This window comes from Anguilla rostrata, chromosome 6 (assembly GCF_018555375.3).
Source record: "Anguilla rostrata isolate EN2019 chromosome 6, ASM1855537v3, whole genome shotgun sequence".
Lineage (NCBI taxonomy): Eukaryota > Metazoa > Chordata > Actinopteri > Anguilliformes > Anguillidae > Anguilla > Anguilla rostrata.
In genome coordinates this window covers 50,997,490-51,018,757 of record NC_057938.1, presented here as the reverse complement: position 1 = coordinate 51,018,757, position 21,268 = coordinate 50,997,490, and the positions used below count along the sequence as shown (strand labels likewise).

General features: G+C 47.5%; 2 long non-coding RNA genes across 2 annotated transcripts; one reads left to right on the top strand and one right to left on the bottom strand.

Annotated features, from left to right (window-relative positions):
• Positions 1-2,601: 2,601 nt before the first annotated feature.
• On the bottom strand, positions 2,602-20,021 carry LOC135257564 (uncharacterized). Its single transcript, XR_010330672.1, has 2 exons — positions 19,881-20,021; positions 2,602-3,255 (listed from the first exon to the last, which is right to left on the bottom strand). It is a non-coding gene; the product is annotated as an uncharacterized LOC135257564 (long non-coding RNA).
• On the top strand, positions 19,827-20,724 carry LOC135257563 (uncharacterized). The gene is made up of 2 exons (XR_010330671.1): positions 19,827-20,574; positions 20,656-20,724. It is a non-coding gene; the product is annotated as an uncharacterized LOC135257563 (long non-coding RNA).
• The last annotated feature ends 544 nt before the right edge of the window (positions 20,725-21,268 follow it).

The window sequence follows — 21,268 nt, the reverse complement described above, 5'->3', positions numbered from 1 at the left end:
AAGTGGGCTGGCGCCGTATTTGTGGGGCACGTAAACGAAAAGAGGTGCCCGCCTCCTCGTCTCGCGTGCCACGGCCACCCCCCCCCCAGCAGCGACGCAGCCGTCCCTAAATCTCACCCCAATCAAGCAGTTGGCGCCAAAGATAAGCGGCTACCCTGGCAGACAGATTAGCAGCTCGTAATTAGGGGATTTCTAATTAACCAATTTACAAAGAAATCCTCTCAAGCCTGGCCAGGCTGCTCTCATTCAGGTCAGCTCTCTCTCTCTCTCTCTCTCCCCCCCCCTCCTCTCTCTCTCTCTCTCTCTCTCTCTCTCTCTCTCTCTCTCTCTCTCTCTGGCGGGACAGACGAAGCCTTGCCCGACCGAGAGACCTGTCCTCTGGCGGGAGGGCTGTAATCCCGCCAATGACCTGGTTTTGTGAGGTTACCGCTAATGATGCCTGCTGCGGGATTGGGGGAGGGGGGGATACCGTGTGTCAGCAGCATCAATGTCATGGCCGCTATTAATAGAGGAGGAACGCAAATAACCGGGCGGGGATCTGCTCGGAAAGACCTGACCGTTTCCCCCGTCCTCATCGTCCCATTCCGGGCAGTCCCCTGAGATTACGCTAAAGATGGTGTCACCCCCCCCCCCCCCCAAAGCCCTCCCCACATCCCCCCAACCCCCACTGCTGCTTGACTTTTTAGGGTCCGAAATTCCTCTGGTGGCGGTGGGTGGATTAGTCCTATAAAATCTAGGTTAAAGGCTGCAGACTGTCCCATCTGTTGTTTTGTCCCGTTCCCCTCCCCCTCCCAAAAAAAAAAAACAAATAAAAAAAGGGTAAAACTGGGGCAGATAAGCAGGCCTTTGAGGAGGAAATGACCTTTTATTGGGGGGGGGGATGGGGGGAGGCCATGACTGTGAGGTGAAAGAGAGAAAAAGAAGTGGGGTTATTTACTTTGTTGGCGCTGGAAATAAAAGGCGGAGCTTAAGGGAAATGGCGGTTGTGAGTGGGATTACGGTCGCGCCCAGAGAGCACGCGCGGTGATTCGAGACGCGCGGCAGACGTTCAGAATCACAGGGCGCGATTAAGCCTCCGGGATCTACTCCCGCGAACCGGCACCGGATCCTCCTTCACCACCTTCGCGACCCGAAAACGCTCGTTACCCCCGAAAATTCCGAATTCCTTCCAAAACGCCTTTGATCGGTTACAGTGAAACTTCAAAGCGGGAATAAGCGGGTAACGGGTCTTTACCAGCGCCTCGTTCGGTGCGGTAGCAGGCCCGTCCCGCGGACCCGCCCGACCGGCATTTTTCCACGCTGGCTGTCACGGCGCATTTACTGCAATCACACCGCGGGCGGCGTTGCGTGCGCTAGTCCGGTAAAATCCCTGGTTCAGCTAAGAAGAGAGCTTATAAATTCGGCACGGTTACAACAGTCACTATTTTATTATCCCCCCTGCAGAGGAGGTGCCACGTCTTCCTCAGGAACTTCCTCATGAAATACATTTTAAAATAGAAATCGTCTTTAACTACGTTTACTTCACAATTGTTTCGTAGTCCTTGCTCTCTTCGAACGGTAAAAGCACAACACGCGTTCTGCCTGTTGATTAAGCTCTAATAGACTTCACAAGGCTGGGGGGGAAAAGCGCATAGTACTCTTATCAGAGTTAATTTAACACTGAATATTTTTTTTTTTGCTGCACAACATGTGCCAGCTAACAGGGGTCCCAGAACAGACTGTACGTGTAACATGCACATAATTAAAGGTCAGGATATATATAGGGTTACTTGTATGTTGTCACTACATGCACACACACTCACATGTATAAGCAGCTGTCATTAAGGACAGCTGATAAACCCGAACACTGTGAGGACACCTGAGTCAGCAAGGCCAGAGAGGGCACTCCAACTGTACAGGGTTCTCCCCAGGGCATGCTGGGTAAACAGCCACTGGTATTCAGGAGAGCAGATAGAACAGCCAGTGAAGAGATTTAATCAGATATGCTGCCACCGGTTTCGTGTCACACCATGTGTGCGTATGCCTCTGTGCATGTGTGTGTGTGTGTGTGTGTGTATGCGCGTCTGTGTGTGCATGCATGTGCGTGCCTGCATATGCCTCTGTGTGTGGTGCGTTGCGTGTGGTGTGTGCGTGGATGTGCGTATGTGTGGTGAGGTGTGGGCATGTGCGTGATGTGTGTGGGTGCATGTATGCTGTGTGTGTGTGCGTGTAGCATGTAGTGGTAGGTGGGGCAGGGGGCAAGGGGGTTTGGAGGTGTGGAATAACGTGCCGCTGGGCTGATTAAAATAATTAGGCGGTAAGTGAATTCAGGAGTGAATTGTACTGGGTTCCGGGGCGATCGGGGTCACTCATTTCTCAAGCGCGTGGTAATTGCTCGGATGACATCACAATGCTCTCCCTTCCCTTGGTTCAAACGATGCCGTTAATTGCAGCCATGTCCGTAACGCACACAGTATTATCAGCCACCCAATCATACACATACACGCTAATGACATGCTACATAATCACACTGCTCTTGATTAATTTGTCAGAGGGATAACAAGGTTTTTTTTTTTTTTTTTTTTTTGTGGGCCACCTCTACTATACAGTACGTACACACGCTGAAGCTAAATAAATATCTTTAATTATAAAAAGTATAAATCATCCCCTTTTTTTCCAACAAGGGAAAAAAATATCCAGGTAAATTTTTTAGCATTTAATTTTCTCTGACCTGTGGTAAGGAAGTCAATGGTTCCCATAGGAATTTTTCTAAAGGGACTCTGTAGTTCCCTGTGGTAGTTTTCCTAATGGGACTCTATGGTTCTAATGACAGTTTTCCTAAAGGGAGTTAAATGGTTCCCAATAGCAGTTTTCCTAAAGGGAGTTTATGATTCTTAACGGCAGTTTTCCTAAAGGGAGTTAAATGGTTCCCAATAGCAGTTTTCCTAAAGGGAGTTTATGGTTCTTAACGGCAGTTTTCCTAAAGGGAGTCTGTGGTTCCCAATACCCGTTTTCCTGGAAGCGAGGCCTCAGCTGTCCCCGCTTACCTCCTCCTCGTTGCACAGTAGGATGAGTGTGTTAAAAGGCAGCCATGCTTCCGCCCCGTGAAGGTCGAGCCGGACGGCTGTCGGAGCCGCTCTGGCGGAGGCCCAGAAGCTCTCACGCATCCCCGCGCCCCAGTTTCTCATGCTCCCACCGCTTCGGGAGCCGATAACCCAGCCGGCCATTTCACATCGCACCTCTCGCTGTCGAGAGCCGCTAAAGAGTCTCCCGCATCTAGAAAAACGGACAGATTAAAACAACAGCATCGGTGTTTGTGCGTATTAAAGCTGCGCCTCCAAAAAGCATACGCGACGCGTGCAATACGGCTCAATTAAACGTAGGAGAGGAAGCCAGAGAGGTTTCTACGGTGGCTGAGACATCCAAAGCCACGCAGCATTACCACAACGCGAATACAAATCGGAAAACATATCAACATATAACAAAAAACAAAAACAAGAAAAAGGAGGACAAGAAAAGTAATACAATAACAAATTGCACTGCAACTGCCAATCGAATACACATGGACATCACGGAAACATTTTGCATTTTAAAAAAACAACAACAACGGAAGTGTTCAATTAGCCTACGACCAAGATTTGCATTCGAATGCCGATTCAGCCTACATTAGTGTTGCGATAACGTTGTGCTGCTTTGGATGTCTCGGCCAACGTAAGTTTCTCGTTGTATAACACGGTAACAAGTTCAGTGTTTAATCAACTCTGACAGAGGGCTCTGGCATTTGACTCTGAAAGTAGGCTACACTGTGATCCCCACTGAACTCAAATAAACTCTGGTTATTAAAAACTGGTTTCAAGTCGTCTAGGATGACAGCGTCTTATCGCACACCAGGGACCGTGCAAGTGCATCTGTTGAGCTGCGCGTGAAGAGTTTTTTCTCTGAATCACGTCAGCGAGAGCCCCACTTGCAAACTCGCGTGATAAGAAGCGACAGCGGTTTCACGCGCTTTACTGTGCTCGATAGCGGAAGTTGCCGCAAATGAGCACTGATATAAATATATGACATTCCTCGTCAAAATTGAGGTGAAAACGGGGGGAATACCGCATAGAAATTAGAAAGCGAGTAAGAAAGAAGAATTCAAGTTGAGAAATGACAAAGGCAACTGGCCAAAGTGTCAACTCACTTCCAGTTACGGAAAAAAAAGGACAAGAACACGTAATTCAGCAGGGAAAAGTTCTCTCTCTTTTCCTGGACAGCTGAGTGCCTTACTGCGGGATTAAATTTAAACGTTCAGCCTCCAGGAATGCTGGACGGGACCACATGCGGGAGGAGGGTTGGACGCCGGCCGAGGATGGCGACTCGGAACAGTTGAGGCTCTGGCCGTGGCCCCACGCCAGCTCCGTCATCAGCATTCAGAACAGCTGGGAGATGCAGAACGATGTGGGCTCTTAAAGAGGCACCGCGCTGTATCCCCCCCAAGACCACAACATTTATATTGAGTTTCTTCCACAAGGAGACGCGGAGGGCGGTGAATGAACTTAACAGCCATTCTTCCGCTTTGTGACCCCCCCCTCCTCCACATCTCCCTTCCCTTCCCTTCCACCTCCTCCTCCTCTTCCTCCACCTCCATCTCTTTCCCGTGAACGGGAAATCAAATGTTTCGCAGCTTTTTCAATGTTTTTCTCTGCTGGAGAGAGGCACAAGGAACACAGTGTCCGTGATCAGTGAGGAGGGAAACAAACTACACTCTCAAAAAACACACAGTAAGAAGTTAAGCGTTAAATCAACACCCCACTTGATTCATATGTACTCTGTCAGAGATTAATCAACACTGAATATTTTACTGTGTAAAGGTACAGTGGGGGTATATTTTAGTTCCTTTGGGAACAAATTTGCCAAGTGTACCCTAAAAGTAGCCTACATAATATTCTATTTGCATACTAATGAGTACCTTTTACAAGCAAAGAAAAGGTACAAATGAATTATGTATTGCAGGCCTTGGGGTACAATTTTATGTACCTATACTGTATAGGGTACCACCCAAGCGTTTGTAGCCTAGCCTACCATTGTATGCACTTTTCATGCGTTTTTATGAGTGTAAAGTGAGTTGTGTCAGGGCCTGCTAAGTGTGAAATACTGGGAATCGATTCTCATAGGTTAGGGGGCTGACTTATTATTACGTTTGATCTTGTCCGTTAACATTACCCCCTGCCTCCATCTTTGCATGAAACGGACAAAATTCCAATCATTTTAGAGGTGGGGGTTGTGGGTACATACCACAGAATTTGTTCAGAATTATTTTAAAGTATAACCGTTCTTTTTATATATTCATAATAGGCTAACATAAAAGTATAAGCGCAAAGCGGAAAGGCTTGCTGTCATTAAAAACAAGAGAGAGGGGGCATGAATTCCCGGCAGGTTTCAGGTGCTGATCCTAATCCGTAGGCTCATCACGTCACGCATTGTGGTTTCAAAACCACCCGGTTTGAGATTAAGTTTTATTATTTTAGTTGTGATTTGAATTGTTGAGCTTTTTCTCTTTTTGATTTACCGAAATGATTATAGACCTTTTTATTTTTTAATGACAGTATTCATTTTGATCCTGGTTTCATGACAGCGCAGTCTTACTGTAATGTGCCGGGAATGTACCCTTCTCTTCAGGGGTTTACTTAGCATAGCGTCATCAAACACTTCAAAAAAAAAAAAAAAAGGAAGGAGAAGCAGCGGATCCGGCGGTGCAAGTCCCGATTTGATCCTGCGCGCGGGCAAGCCCGGAACTGTGCGGAGGTCCGTGTCTGTAAACCGCGTCTGTTTGAAACGCTGTCCAAGTTTACGATAGACCCACTGCGGCTTTCCATTGTCCTCACCCGAACGGAACAGAGAACATACACAACTGGAACAATGAGATCCACGGAAGAATACACCCACTGCAGGAAAACAAATGTTTGCGATTGAAAAAAAAAAAACGTTGCATAATGTCATATATACGAAGAACAATACTCAAGCCGTCGCTCGTGCTGAAATTCATACTGTAGCCACACAACGCCGTCACGTTTCTTATGTTCCTCTGAAGCGTATACTTTATTACCCGTGTGTGAAATGACATGTTTTGTTGGCGGACGGAAACAGTGACAGGTAGGGCTATTGCTCATTTGCGAGTAAAGAGCAGAGGTGTAGTTTCTGAATCAGCTTGCGCAGATGTGTGCTTTTTTTAATGAACAAAGAACGCAGCAGCATTTTCAGATCTGTTATGATTTATACCGTCTCCCCACTCCCTCCCTCCCTCCCTCTAACGCGAAAGAAACAGGACATATCTTTACACCATCAAAGGCAATGGCTTGACTGAAATGCCTTTTAAGTTGTCATTATGGCTTTGTGTGGGACAGAACAGATGAAGCTTTGCCGCACATTAGAAAACACTTAAACATCTGCGCAGATTTAACTGTAGGCCTCTGCTCCACTGCATTAAATTAGGAGGGGAAATGTTGGTATACGAGGCTTAATTATGCCAAGGTTGATCTTGAGCTGTATTTACCATTCAGACTCTGAAACGTCCCATGGCCTTGTGATTAAAGCTAATCTTTTGATGCTGCTGGTGCGTGCATCGACACACAGCAATAACCTTTATTTTCTAAGGTTGTGCATATTTTGTCAATGAATAACGTTTGTTCTTAACAAGCTTTCGTGAATAGAATCAATCAGTTGTTAGAATGCTTTAGATTAAAGAAATGTCTTTGTTAGTATATAAAGGTAAAATACAAATGTGTCTGGTTTAATGGAAAAAAAAAACATCCTTAAAATATTCTGTCTAGCTATATTTGGACACTCTCTATTGAAACAGTACAGCTGTTACCTTCCATGGTGCTGGTCTAGGTGAAAGTTGGCTTAACCTCGACGGCAGACAATACGGATACAGCTGGGTGATTTGTCAGGTCCGAGCTCCTCACAGAATACAACAGCCACCTGCCACACGCTCAGGCAGAATCTTTTTGAACCTCAACACCCCCCAGCAGAACAGCTGCCTCCCGTGATGCAGCAACAGTGTGTGTGTGTGTGTGCGCGTGTGTGTGAGCGGTGAGTGTGAGCGGTGTGTGTGCGTGCCTGCCTGTGTGTGAACGTGGTGTGCGCGCGCGCGCGTATGGTGTGTGTGTGTGTGTGAACGCGGTGTGTGTCTGTGCGTGTGTGTGAACGCGGTGTGTGTCTGTGCGTGTGTGTGTACACATGTACCTTTTTTATTACGTTTGCGCTCGGTCATACGTGCATTTCACACATGGTTAAACGGCTATCTGTGAAACTAATGCAGATGTCTTTCATAATGCACCGAGTCCATCAGCTTACTGTATCCTGATTATTACGGTAATGCGATTATCATCACCATGTGGCTGAGTCATTTGAAGGCGATGAAGCTATGACACCAATATGAATAAGGAGATTATGTAAATACCCCCCGTTTATGGAGGAGAGGATATGGGCAGGAGGTCCACCCTCGCATACATTAACCTTTATCCCTAATTGGCTAATTCTCCCTCAACTGGTCTTTTATGTATTCTCAAGTAGGTACATCCAAAAGGGATATTCGTCCTTTGAATTTTATCAGTGCTGCTTTCAGGCTCAGAGTGATGTCCTCACAGCACATCTGAACCGTGGAGATCAATGAATCCATCCATCAATCGAATGCAAAATCGGCTAAATTGCATTTAGCGCGGGGCCTCAAAATTGCCGCATAAAAGTTTAATGCTGTATCTGCAATGGGCTGAGGGGAATAAACACAATGAGCCTGGATTCAATCAAGATTTGTCCTTAACTTTGACTTTCAAACCAAATGCGAGGGAACTCTTTGGTTCACGAACGCGGTTCGGCAATCGCAAAAAAACGAGCTATGCTAGCGAATGAGAAAAGAGCGACTCTTGCTTTGATTTGAATTTCGAAGTTAAAGACAAAACGTTGATTGAATCCAGGCAATTTCGCTTAATCTCATAATGCCCATGACCAGGACCCTAACTGCGGAAACAGGCCTGCGCGTCTGGCTGAAAGACCAGAAACAGCCTCATTCACGCTCACGTTTAGACCTGTATTCAGCTGAACCACACGGCACTTTGTCCTTAAATTTTCAGTGTCTGCCCAAGTGTCCATTTGTAGACCGCACATACGGTGTGTTCAAAGCCTAAATGCCACCGTGGGACAGAAAATGGCCGAAATGAAAGATTTCAGTTTGGAGGAAACGGAAGACACAAACGTATCACTGGAACTATTTTAAAACGGACGCTCAAGAAGTTACTGAAAGAGCGCAAAGTTGGGGTCACTGGAGGCCTCGGGGTCTCAGTCCGTCAGCGAAGGCGACCGGTTTCACCCACAAACGCGTTTCACCGCTCACCCATAATCACCGGCAATCCAGGCACCACATCTGATGCCACGCAGGGTTCGGATCGTACCAAAGAAATGAACACCACACACAGATACACACACACACACACGCACGCACCAGTTACCATATGTACACACACATATATATATACAAACACATGCCTGAAGACAAGAAGAGGAGATGAACCGATGAGGTATTTTTTTCCCTCTGTATCTCTCCCTCTGTTGCTCTCTCTCTCCTTCTCTCTAATCAGGTCCGTAGCCCCAAGCATCTGCTGCTTAGGCATAATGAGCAGCTCCTTGCCATCGAGATTGAGTGCGCAGAGTGAGGATCGCACAAAGAGAAGGGCTCGGCTAATTCATTCCCTCCTATCTGATTAATTAATCTGCGTGTTATATTTTCATTTGAATAGAAATAAACAATCATTTATCATATTGCGTTAAAAAGACCAGCACCCCCCCCTCCATCCCCATCCCCGCCCCCCACTCAAACTCCCTCTTTGGCTTTATTGTAATCACGAGGACGTCAGCCAAGATAAATCACGCAACGCCGACACCGTGCACGAGACACAGAAGTGTGATATTAGGAACGGGGAAACGAGGCGACGCGATTGGTCGGTCGGCCCGGCCCGACCAGGCGGCTTCTTCGGGGTACGCCGAAGCGAGACCGGCTTCCGCCGGGTCCGAGGCGGCGGGAAGCGATAGAAAGTGACATCACCCCCTCCCCCCCCCCTCTCCGAACCGACCGGGTGACATCACGACGGAACGCGCGGTCGCGCTGGAGACGACCTCCGAAGGAGAGAGAGAGAGAGCGCTCCAGACAATAGAAGAAGAACAAAGAGGCTGATTAAGGACAGCGTCGTTAGGAGGAGCGCTTCAGGCCAAGTGGAGGGCCGTACGGAGGATGCTTTAAGGTCACCCCCCAAACCTCGAGACGGGGGGGGGGGTCACCGCCGAGAGAGACGTCCCGACGGAGCAGCTGCCGCCGTTCGCATGGAGCGGGGAACGGGGAAACGCTGAAACCAAATACGAGCTTTTCGGGGGAATTGGGGCAAAGGTAAAAAGAGTCCATCCCTCGCGCCAAGCATATAGGTTTACACATTCCAAACGTTTAATGGAAAACCTGATTCAACGGCAACCATGGTGTGATATATTAACACTGTGTGTGCACACTGTACACAATGTATAATACTAAATATAGTATATAGTAAATATCACTCTCTAAAGATGGACAATGTGTAAAAATAGGAGCATCCTACACCATTCCTGGATATGGAAATTAAGCTGAAAACAAGCATAGGGAGACAGACAACCACCCAGCTCGGGGTAATTTGACAGGGAAACATTGATTTAAACTGTCTGTATCCACTAAAATTGATTATTGTAAATGAGTTAGCAGACCTCCCAGGGCCCGCTAAATGAATCCTAAGAACATTGATCAGAGCAGCTGTTTGTTATTCCTGCTGTTTCCAATTTGACTACTTTTCTCAACCCAAAAAAAAAAAAAAAAACGGTGGATATAGTCATTTCACAGTTTCACGGACATAATGAATCGAATTACTTGCACTCACAATAGCTTGCAAACACTAAATGCAGTTTAAGTGACATCGGGAACAGTTCGTTAATAACATTTAGCCGGATAGATATTCCCACATCACCTTTATTACAGAAGGATTCGGTTTGTTAAGACTGAAGTCCTTCATTCCATCACAAGTTCAGCATCAAATATTCTTCACCATTCTGCTTCCCTCCATCGCTGCGCTCTTTGCCGTTGGCATGAAGATACGGAAACAGCAGAGACGTAAAATGGCCTCTCTTAAAAATTTGGTAATAATTTAAGGGATTCTGAATCCCTCTTCAGGCAAAGCAGTGAACCAGGAGGCATACGGAGACCAGTACAGGTGCTTTAGATGCAATCAGCATAGCTCTCTACTCAAGTAATCTGAATTCCGGAGAGTGCTTTTTAATAACTGTATTTTTTTTTAAAAGAGGAAAGCTTCATTATGTCCCTCTCATGCCCCTGAGTTCTGATTGGCCGCTTCAACATTCTAAGGTTGTCAGGGGGGCAGGTCATGTCATCGTGGAACAGAAAAGGAAATAAGGCCAGACGCCAGGGCCAGGGCAAAAAAAAAATTAAATTAATTAAAAATTGATTCTACCTCTAATCCATACCTGAGTGGTGTGGAAATGCAAAGCAATCACGCTTTCCCGATCGTGAATTATTCAGAGATAACACAGCATATGAATTCTTAACGAACACGGTCCCGCCATTCAAAAAGAATCGTTTGGCCCCATTTTCATGCCACTTGGCCCCTCATGGTGCAGAGTCAGTTAAGACTTTAAAAAAAAAAAAAAATCTCTTTTTGGACCAGGGCCAATGTTTGGTCGTAAACAAAGTGCGGCCCTCATTTCCTGCAGCCGCGGAAGCCTAACTGCCAGAGGTGTACCCCGGGTGTCTACCCGCTGCGCGCTGCAATCAGATCAGCGCCATCAGATCTCACCTCGCCGCAGTTATCGGCGAGACTGTGGTTTACGTGTCCCTCGCACACAAAAAAAAGGGGCTTTCTCCGTGGAAACCAGGCAAGGTGTACGAACCCTTACCCATTCACTGCATTTCAGGTGTGGGGAAAAGAAAAGAAAAGAAGAGAGAGGAAAAAAAAACAAGAAAGTGTGCGATAAGGAGACAAGGCACCCGCACACACTGCCGCTCCCAAACGCGGTTTACCGCGCAAGCAAACAGGACGGCACTCGCCATGGAAACGCATCCAGAGACACGGAGCGGCGTGGGGGGGGGGATGGAGGTGGGGGGGGGGGTGGTGGGGGTTACGGGTTTAAAGCCACAATGTCCAAACGTCTTGACGTATGGCGCTATCAGTCATGGCGGCTGTTAAAAGCAACAGTCTAACACTTGTAACTGGGGTGGGGGGCGATCAGGATTTCATCACAACCAGCGTCCGGAACAAAATTTGAATCCACTTTCAAAAAAATAACTAAAATAAATCCATATAACGGATCCATAGGTTGCCGGGACCCTGAAAAGGAGGACGTGTCCCAACGCTCGTGCCAGCTGAGGGCACTGTGTCATTCAGGGCGGACGTGCACAAATCAGATTTATTTTTTCGAGCGTTCCGCGGGACGCCTCCTAACGTGGAAACAAAGCATCGTTCTTCCCATCCCGCCCCCCAACACCTCCCCCCGCGCGCCCCGCCCCTCGGGATCCCGGCAGGCCACCTCGCGGCAGGTGCCGAATTAGAGGGCGGTCCTCCACACTTCCTCCTGTCTTTGGCTACTTTTCTTATGGCTTATTATTCCGACACACTGCCGCCATTATGCCCTCGGTCCTTACTTCTGCCTTTCCCCTAATCCCGCCCCCCCCCCTTCAATCCCCCCCCCCCCACCCCTCCTGCCTGACCCACCCCTCACCACTGATGCTTCCCCCCCCCTCATCCCACCCCTTTCTAAGCCCCCTCGAATAGCCTTAATCAGCGTGTAGCCAGCTGCTGTCACAGCGGGAAAATTGATAGGATCTGCATTGCAGATGAATCAGCGGGGCCGATTAGCTGCTGATGCTGGCGGCGAGCGGCGGCTAGCCGCTATACGCCGCTGACTCTCTGCAGTTTCTTTTGTCTGCGCCCCGCGTCTGTGTTAGCGGCGGCGGCGGCGGCGGCGGCGGCGGCAACAGCCCCGACGGTTTCAGCTGGTGCCAGCCAGTTTCCGAGGAGCAGGCGGCGCGAAAGGCCTGCGCTGCCACCTAGGGGCCCGGTTGAGGCACTGCGCCTCCGTCTCACTCCCCTCACCTCAAACCCCACCCCCTCCCCTGCAAAGTGGGTTATCCTGGGGGGATGATGAAATCCTGGCTGTATTTCAGTAACTGGCCTGAGCCGGAGACCGAGTGAGATCACCACGGCAGCCGGTCTGAGGGACAGCCACAGGAGCCATTATGCAAGAGGGGGGGAAGGGGGCGTGGTTTAAGAGGCGGTGCTTTTGTAAGGATGCTTCGGGAAGTCTGCCGGACAATTGATTAGTTCACTTGGAGTCAATAAAAGCATTCAAGTGTCTGTGCATGGATTTATTCAAATGTCTACATTTGCATTTTGAAAAAAAAAAAATTATTTAGGAATCACTATACAATTTTATATTCTTTCTCAAACCTAAAAATAGTGGCAATGGAGGATGATGTCATTTTGCAATCAGGAGATCCTTCGCTAGCAGGTGCATGCTTGCAGTTAGAGTCACTGAATTGTTTTTCAAAAAATTTTTTGTAAGAATTGTAGAAATGTCATATAGCTTTTAAAATACTGATGAGGAAGAGACAACTACTACAATTACAGCCATGTATACTGCATTTCTCGAATATTTAGTCACAATCAACATACAAGGACTCCTCCCGGGACTGGCACATGCCAAGATCATGTCACCATGTTGGCCAGGTTTCTCTAGCAAAAGAGATCCTGAATCACAAAAAACTAATCTGGATAAATAAGGGTTAAACAGATTTTTTTAAACTGGAAAAATGCTGAAGTGCTCCTAATACAGTGTGCATGTCCTACTGCAGCTCGCTGATGAGAACATAATGATCACAACTACTCAACTGAATCGTTATTTCAATGAACAAGATAGTTACTGCAGACGCACATTATCTTTTGACATAAAATACTGTATTTAGACATTGTTTTTTCCCTCCCCGAGTTAACTCATATTCATTCACATCAGTATGCGGTAGCACAGAAGCAGTTTTTTATTCGTTTGTAATAAATAGCCAATTAAGGTGAGCCAGCGCTGACATAGCCTACAGAAGAAACGGAGCCTTTGTGGCCAGTGCGTCCAGAAACCATCGTGTTACATAAGGCTCACTTAGATAAACACCCGCTGCGGTGGATTGTGGGATAGCGGCGCCTTCCCCAGTGAGCCCCATCTGCGTGACTGCGGGACGGCAGGTGAGCGGGCAGGCAGAGCCAGACGGCCGTTTCGCGTCGCGATCGTGCGATGCGCGTCCTGAACAAAAAACGAATCCGCGCGGAAAGGGACAGCCGCGCCTCTGACGGGCTCGGCGCCTAAGCGTGACCGATCCCGTTTAATAACCGAAATGAGAAGAGAAAGCGGTGATCCACCTTGCTGAATCCCGCACGCTCGAGACCGAAAGTCCCTCCTTTTAATGTTATCGGACACGTCCCGCATGCTAACCCGACACTGCATCCCACAAGGAACATTCTTTGAAAAAAGCTTTTTAAAAAATAAAAATGAAGAATTTGCATATTAATACCAAAATACCAAGAGTGCTGTCACATGAAAACCGCATGAGTAGCTACAAGACGGTCGTGACCTCATGCTTTTCACCGAGGTATGAACATAATGTACCTGATGCACACAAAGCAGTTAACTTCGGTGGAATTTAAACCACACCCGTTGCATTTTCTTCAGTAGAACCCACCCTGAAAGTATCCTGACCTGAACAATTACAGTGTGTCGACTTCTTCACATAAGAAAAAAAACACAACAACGAAACAGCACTCTTGTAGATGATACCACCTGAGGTAACTAGGTTATATAATGCAGCTGTGACTGGGCATGTTCTATATGTGGTGTGCGTGAATATGTTTAACAGTGATCACAGATGTCATTTGGAACACGGATTAATGGCGTTTGGTTCTGATGCGAAGCTGAGGGTGTGATGTAACAAGCCAACGGAAATTCACTCGGGACAGGCAGTAGGTTACAATTTTTTTTGGTTAATGTAGTAAATATTTTTTACTTAAGTTTGTGCACCACTTCTGCAATTGCTGCCTGCAGAATTCGCTTGTTTCATTCAGACAAAAGAACGACCATTCCTGTCCTTACGGAGTCGGAAGAATAACCTAGGGTGACCAATTAACGTCCTTCGGAAAGAGAGAAGAACAAGGAAACAGTTGGTGGTTTATTTTCTTCGACAGTCATCTTCACTGTGAAACATTGTTACCGCACAGAGTCTTACGAGTATCGAGAGTGACAAGGTCTGACCCCCAAGTGAGGCTTCCATTTTACTTCGGGGTGCAGGATTAGAACAACGGCATTGTCTCCCGATATCGTTACTGTGCACCGCCACAGCTGCACATCTTCACCAGTCATCTGCTTTATAATACCAATCAGAAAGGTATCTGAGCATGAGTAATGCGCCTATTGATCAGACGTCCTTTGGTTCTGTGCTCGGATAACGGTTTGTGGACAGTAACATGACTGCCAACGTGCATCTTTTTGTCTTAATAATTGATCATAACTTTTATGACTGTTGTTTAATAATTGACAGGTTCCATGCGTATAGTGAACAGCATTTCTGCTGGGCCCAGTCACTGAATACAGTAGGAGGCCCTAACCCTTGGAAATAGAATATACTGCAAAAGTTATTGTGGGGAAAAAAAAACTGATAACTATTTCACTGTGGCAATATTGTATATAGCCTATCCCATGAACTGCGATATGCTATCTTGAATATATATTTTACTTCAATATATTATCTGGATAATGCACTTCTGCTGGAGATGCGTCAGGTCAAGGCTATAGGCGTCTAGGTGAAACTGCTCATCGTCACATGAATATGAATGACACGCCCAGCCTCATTTTGAGTCCCTCCATCCTTGGCCGTTGTTTTTGGCTCCAGTACATTTTCCAGTAAATGTTCCTTTGAGGGGAAAAAAAATAACACGGCTTCCCCTTTTCTTTCTTTCATCATCACTTTTTCTGCTGATTGAAATGTCGAAATGTCGTTTTTTTTTTTTTAAATAGAAAAAAAGGCAGTTCCTCTATAAAAGCCAAGAAAAGCTGCAAATTTAGCAGCAAGCGCGTTGTTGGGGGGGGGGGGGGGGCATGGGGGCCGGGGTTCTGACAGAAAGCGAAACACAGTAGCTCGGCTCATCTAACGTTTCCCAGCTGCCTCGGCGCTGACAGCGGGAACGAGGGCCGTGTTCTCCCGCGCACGCTACGGCTGAGAACACAGTTACGAGCGCTGGAGAGACGCGACGTTCCCCCCTCCCCCTCTCTCGCCCCCTCCGCCCCCCCCACGCTCGCGCCCCCCCCCCACGCTGCCCGCTGTTCTCCATCGTTCCTCCCTCTGCGTCCGGCGGGTTTCCGCAGCGCCGCGATCGCCGTAGTTATCGAAGCTTCCCCACCGTTCACGCCTCCCCCCCTCCCCCCCCCCCCCTCCCCGCCCGGCTCTTCGCGGCCCTTCAGACGGCTTAAAATATTATTATTTCGGCTCCTCGTTAGGTGCGCAGCTGTCGGCGCTGGCGAGGCGGACGGCCGATGACAGCTCGCTGTTTTGGAAATTTATAAACTCCGTATCTGGGTTCGGCGGGGGGTCCCGCGGCAGCCTGCGGAGCCCAGAGCGGTAATCCAGAGGCTAAACGGTTCTGTGTGTTCTCTGGTACCGGCAGCTGTGGAAAGAGGGGGGGGGGGGTGGTGGAGGCATTGTCACAACCTATCAGCACCAGTCGTGTGGTCAAGAGCTCGGTCTGGGCGGGTATGAAGTCCCTGTCAAGTCTTGAGGGGAAACTGGCTCTGATCTGTCTTCTTTGTCTCTCTTCTCTCTTTCTTTTTCCTCCTCTTCTCTCTCTCATCTCCTCTCTCTCTCTCTCTCTCTCTCTCTCTCTCTCTCTCTCTCTCTCGTCGCTGCCCTCGGGGAGGATGCGGCGGGCGGGGCGGCTCGGCGAAACAGAAGCTGTCTGCGAGCGCTGGCGCGTGTGTCAGAGCACCAGCCCGGCCTTTTCATGTGAAGCTCTGCGGTGGCCCTAATGACCTGTTTCTTTCTTTCTTTCTTCTTCTTCTTCTTCTCTGATTTGCAGTCCGCAGTACGCGCCGCTGTGAACGTGACGCCCGGGCAGAGCAGAGAGGACGTTTGTCCTCAGATGCCTTTCCTTTATCGGCCTAATTTTGCTCCTTTCCCTGCTGCATCCCAGAAAGCCATTTTTGAAAATAAATAAATAAATAAATACAATTCGAGAGTGACAGAGTTCAAACCTCGTCCATTTTGGGGAGCTTGTTGTTTTTCATTGTTTTTGAAAGATCTTGCGATATGTAGGAGTTGCTGTGTTTGCGGCTGGAAGATGCTATCCACCGCCTTTGGGCAGTTCTCAGTGCAGACTAAGAATCAGAACTGAGGCTGTACGGAAGTTCGCAGCACTGGTGCTTGGACCCTGACTCCAACCTGTTAAAAAAATCCTACTTACTTTTTTCAGACAGGCTTTTCCCTGAATATTCTTCTTTCCCTTCAGTTTTTATATTCAGCATATAAGATGTGGGCGGCAGTGTAGTATAACAGGTAAGGTGGCTTGTCTTGTAACCGAAAGGGTCACAGGTTCGATTCCCACGTAGGACACTTCCATCATACCCTTGAGCACGGTACTTGACCTGCATCGCTTCAGTATATATCCAGCTGTATAAACGGCTGTTAAAAGTTGTGTAAGTCGCTCTGGATAAGAGCGCCTGCTAAAAGCCTGTAATGTATTATGCCCAATGGTATTCTGCTCCTAATGGTGACAGAGAAGAGTGCAGAAAAGATGCCCGAGAGATATACTTGTGTTGGCCTCCAGTTTCGTTCACCTCACGTTCTCTCCCGTACATTTCACGAAACCAGAAGCACAAAATTATTCCAAAAACAACGTCACCTCTCCTCTCCTCGCTTAGTGCAATTTCACCACTCCCAGTCCCCCCACACTCTTCCCCTGTTATCTTTTTTTAAAACACCTCCAATCCAAAAAAAAATAAACCTGGCGGTATGAAGTCACGTTCCTTTAATAGCGCTTGCTTTCGCGCGTCGGTCCGTGCGCCGCGTTCGCGAGACTGTATGGCGCGAGCTGTCGCCGGCGTGGAGAATTATGACTCAGCGCTCGTGCAACACACCGGTACATAACAATAACCAAAAAATAAATAAAAAATCCAAAGCCTGCACCTAATGACTTCGGCGAGCTTCTAGAACCTTCCGGAGGATGACATCATCCGTCCCGACGAGAGCGCGGGCGACCCGGGATGCCTGCGGAGGGGCGAATTAGCCGCCGGTTTCTGCGGCGCAGTTTACACTCTGGGGAGGAAGCAGATTAAATCTGACAGCGCCTACAACCTGTTCCCGATTCCTCCCCCCCCCCTCCCCTCCCCCTCCCCCAATCACCCCCCAGCTCCGATGTGACATGTCCTCGTTTCTCAGCCTCGCTCGATCTACAGAACGGCACAGTTTGTTCCTCTGCAGTCCTCCATACAGCACCTCCCTGTTCCTAAGCGAAGTGCACTTCCTGTAAATGTAAAGTAGCGCAGGCGGAAACAACACCACAACGCATTGTTATTTCTGTTCCCCTAATATTAATACCACCACGCCATTGTCACGCACAGCATGTGCTGAAATCTCCAACACAGCAAAAAAAAATTCTCTCAGAAAATTAACTCTTGACCAAGTGTATATAAATCTAGATGTGACTAAATGCGCTTTATTAGAGTTAAATGGTCTCTGTCAGATCGGATTTTACAATGAGCATTTTACTGTGGTGGCTCACTGCTACAGTTACCGTTACGATTGGCCAGTGCTGCATGTTTACAGACTGAAGTATACAGCCTATTGGCACAACTCCCCAAGCTAACCAGGACAGGAGGCTTAAATAAAATGCTTTGAAATGTCAGGTTAGAGCACATCATTTCAGAACTGTTTTCTATCTCTGCGAACATCCATCTTAAGCTTCCACGTCCCTCAGCCTTTCAGATTAAAAGGCATTAATTTTAGCTGAAAAATCTGAAAATCAGCCTGCGCCTGGTCAACAGATTTATCACCACTTGTGGCGAAGCACAAGCAAGAGGGCCCAGTTGAGAATGGCAACCAGACACCAAATCAATGAGCAGAATGCACCCCCACCTCAAACCCTTGACAAGCCATAAATGAGACGTCAGCAAAACCGGGGTTGAAATATCAACCCTAACATAGCTGAGCTTTTCCACAGTGTTTACTAGGCCCTGTAACAGTGGTAACCGACTCTGTTCCTGGAGATCTACCCTTGTAGTCCTGTAGGTTTTTTACTCAAACCCTAACAAAGCCACACCCCATTCAACAGCTAGAGATCGTTGAGCTGCTAATCAGTAGAGGCAGGTGTGCCAAATTAGGGTTGAAATGAACACCCACAGGAGGGCCGATCTCCAGGAATGGTAAATGGTAAATGGACTGCATTTATATAGCGCTTTTATCCAAAGCGCTTTACAATTGATGCCTCTCATTCGCCAGAGCAGTAGGGGTTAGGTGTGCTCAACATTGAGGGTTTGAAATGAACCGCCCAAAAAGGGCCGATCCTGCTAAGTGAACACGTGGTTGCCGCTGGTTACCCTGGAAGATTGGAAAGTGTAGAAAAACTCCTTTTTCCTGACGAAGGCTGAGCCAGAGGTGCCTGGAAAGCTACGTGTCGCGCACCAGTGGCGACCTAATCCTCTTTGTGCTCGTCGCCGAACAGACTCTTACAGCCCCGTACGGAGCGGGACGGGCGGTGAGCGAACGACTGCGGGACAGCGCCGGAGAGAAACCCTATTAGGCTGAATAAGTAACCGCTCTTTACAAGGGAAGGGAACAGGACATTAATTGGACATAAACTCCCCCCCCTTACATCCCCTGCTCACTGCGCCATGAAACAGATCCCCCTCCCCCCAAATTAAGACACAAATCTGCCTAATACGGGTAAGCACCAGCATTAAAGTTCACCAATAGGCCTACGCCCATCATATCTACCGCACCAAAGTAATTGAACGAGCTAAATCGGTTTCTCTCTCGCTTTCTCATTGGCCTTTAAATCTAGAACGTTCATCTGATGAAGCTCTCCACGGATTTTTTAAAAAATGATTGTGATTTCAAGCTTTTAAACACGGTACACATCTTCTCGTACCACTTCCTTCACCATGAACAACCAAAAACATGTCTTGAGTCGACTGTTAGTGGTCCATCTGGCACGCAGTAGGTAGGTCGTCCTGTAGAATTCAGACTTCTCGTTGCTTCTGCTGTGAGTTCCCATAATAACCTCCTAAGACCCAGCAATTCATATTTGTCCCCTGCAGGGGGACGTCTCTGGTCTTAATCTCAAGAACTACTGTACTAAAACCAATACTGTTAGGGACATTCAATAAAAATAAAATAAAATAACAAAAAAAAATCTTTGAAAATGTTTTCACTGCAATATGTTTTTGACATCCCAGGATGTCTTGTATTACATCAAAACATCCAGGGTCTCAATGATAAAGCAAGACCATCTTATGACACAGGCAACACAATCAAACGGCAATGCTGCAACAAAATGAAACGATAGCTATTTAAGCCAGATAAACCGTCACACACACACACACACACATATATATATATATATATATAAAACCCTGTTTGAAATGTGAAGGTTATGTTACGTGACAAAGAAGCATTAAAAGCTGCTGTTTTTATTTTACCGGCCACGCCTGCCTGCCTGCCCATAAGACACAGACAGGGCCTCACAGCGCGACCACCTCCTAGCATACGGGTCTTATGAAACTGTCGGCACTCAGCAGGAATTTACCATGACATCAGAGCCGAGACTCCTCGGGTGGACTGGACTCGTTAAAAGGGGACCCTTATGCGCTACCGGCCAGGAAACGTCCGTCTGAGCGCGGCGGCGGACTGGTGGTGCTTCTCTTCATTCCCCCCTCCTGTGTCCTCTCGGTAACCCTGGGAATGGTTCTCAGAAAATGCACTGCCTGGAGCTCGCGCGCCCCTGTTTGGTGCCCTTTGATCTTCCAAATATTCCAGAAATGCATTTGCGGAGCCCTTCCTTTGCCGGAGCATATCAGGTTTTTGTTTTTATTTAGTTTTAAAAAAAAAAAACGTTTTCCTTTTCATTAAAGTTGAGGAGATTGCATATCCTGCATGTCCTTAAGCATGTATATAAATGACACATTTATCAATGCGAGGCTTGCTGCAGTGCGTGTCCAGGCACAGCTAACGTTCCGTAGGTTGAATGCAGCGTCATTAATGGAGCCGATCTAAGTTTGCATTTGGATTCGCACCAGGTGTGTGTGTCCGCCAAGACCTTCGACAAGATCAAAAGCAGTCACTCTCCACGCGTCGGGCCCCACCTCTTGCGTTTGTCCACGGAGTTGCCTCGGCTAAGCCACGGATTTATAAAATGTCCAATTAATTGCGCTGAACAAACGGCGGCAAGAGTAATGTGCGCGAGATCTGGACTTCATTAACGCCGAGGAAAAACAAAAAAGGTAAATTAGCCCGACCTGCTTCTGATTCTGTGCTACCAAATGCCCAAACAAACCTTTCATCGTGATCCAAATCAATTACAGCGCGGACCGGGACGTATGGTGAACTTCCGTGACCTTCAAGAGGGGCGGAGGGGCGGTGAAAAGAAAAACGCACATCCTGGATATTTAGTTTTTTTTTTTTTTTTTTTGAACAACTGCTTACCTCCGCGCCTGAATAATGCACCTTCAATTGAATTTACAGTGAGACCACTGTTGCCTTTTTGATGTGAACATGTGTTTTCGATGAGTAAATATAGATCTGAATTTCAAATAAAAATAATGGAAAACAGAGAAAACTGCGGGAGGGAATTCTTACGACCTGATGTAAAGGATCCCGAATTAAAAATATCCATTATACTTGGAAGGGCTCCAGGGTTTCACATCGAGAAACAGTTAGGGCTGCATCGGAGCCCCCTCCGCATGCCGGGCCGTTACATCTCACGTCCAATTACGTTTTTGATGTACTGCGTGGCCGTACTTACTCCTGTCTTGCTGTTTAACATATGAAAAGGAAAGCTCGTCGGATCAAACCTGATGATTAATGGTTTGTATTCTACCAACTTGAAAAAGTAATTACAGTGCTGAGAAGAAATGCTAGGAACACATGTTGAGAAGAAGGGTTTGCTTTCTTGCTCTGTTTCATTCAAGTTTGAAA